Raw genomic sequence first — 1,617 nt, 5'->3', positions numbered from 1 at the left:
TTGCCTCTTATGCATGTGAGAGCTGGACAATGAATAAGGAAGACCAAAGAAGAGTTGATGCTTTTGAGTTGTGGTGCTGGCGAAGAATGCTGAATGTACCATGGACTGCTAAAAGAGCTAACAGATCTGTCCTGGAGGAAGTGCACCTGAAATGCTCCTTGGAAGTGAAATGGCCAGGCTTCGTCTCACCTATTTTGGTCATGTTGTCAGAATGGACCATTCCTTGGAGAAGGATGTCATGCTTGGTAGGGTGGAAGGCTGACGAAAGAGGGGAAGGCCTTCAATGAGATGGAGTGACACGGTGGCTGTGATGATGGGCTTAAGTATAGCAGAGATCATGGAGCTAGCGTGGGATCGGGCAGTGTTTTGTTCTGCTGTGCATGGAGTCACTATGAGTCAGAAATGACTCGACCACACCTAACAACAATTGATATTGGCTTCACATTTGAATGTTCACTTGTATCTTTACCAGCAATAATTTACTATCATTGATAAAATGTTAATTTACTGAACAAAATATGGGTAGGCATATCTCAAGACCTCAAATTGTCTATATCTTAAGAACGATAAGAAAAAAAGTGCATTTCAAAATGTGAAACATTGAAAATATGCACAGTAATAATTTGAATAATACTGAATAATATTGTGTTACTATGTGATAGTCACTGTTCCAATTCTTTTCCATGAATTAGTTTATTGCATGTAAATACACAGTGTGCATCAGATATTTTTATTAAACATAATACTAATTTATGTCAAAAAACACAGTAAAAGAGATACTTGCATATATTTTTTTATGTAGAGAGAACCATAAGAAGAAGCTTATTTAATAATAATTCTGTTGAATAAAGTATCTAAAGATGGAAAAGACTAAGAATCAGGATTGATTAAGGTAGACTACTGACCTGCTTTTTCTTTTTTAATTTATTAGCATTAATGGCCCCTGTCCCCTCATTAGGCAGCTAATATATACACTGACAAGATATCAGAGGTTCTGGTAAGACTGTGGCAAATTCACAGCTTCCTGAAAAGAATCCTCCATGCTATTGACTATTCTTTGTTTGTTTAATCAGCAGGAAGGAATTGTCTGCTAAAAGGCACTAATTTCCCCATAACACTACTACTAATGGAAAATGATAATAATCTGTAAGCACAAATTTGTTAAAGTTTTATCTTTTAACAGGAAGTGATATATAAAAGAATTTTTATCAGTGATAAATCATTCAGCTCAATATAATCATACTGTGAAAGCAGAACATTTCTCAGTGAAATGCCTCAAAAATAGAATGGATTTTTGAACGTGCAGTAAGAATTTGGCTATGATGAATGGAAGGACACAGGATACCTTTTACATATATAATACAATTACAACAAGAAACATAAAGCATTGATGAGAAGCAATTTGAACAAAAGTTATGCTCTTAATAGTTCATAAACACACTTCAGAATTTTGGGTGGTACTTGGTTGTGAGTATGTAAAATTTTTTTCAATATCCAAGGTATTACTTCTAGCTAATAATTTCTTTCAATGTGGTACCTAAACCGGTTCTGTATCAGAAGCCACAAATATATGTCTCCCAATGTCCCGGAAGGATGCCTTAAAGAGTCTGTATTTAT

The sequence above is a fragment of the Orycteropus afer genome, unplaced genomic scaffold, assembly GCF_000298275.1.
Source record: "Orycteropus afer afer isolate SDZICR_OR568_19922 unplaced genomic scaffold, OryAfe1.0 scaffold01023, whole genome shotgun sequence".
NCBI classification, from domain to species: Eukaryota; Metazoa; Chordata; class Mammalia; order Tubulidentata; family Orycteropodidae; genus Orycteropus; species Orycteropus afer.
The sequence above is the reverse complement of the archived record's forward strand: the minus strand, read 5'-3'. Positions refer to the sequence as shown.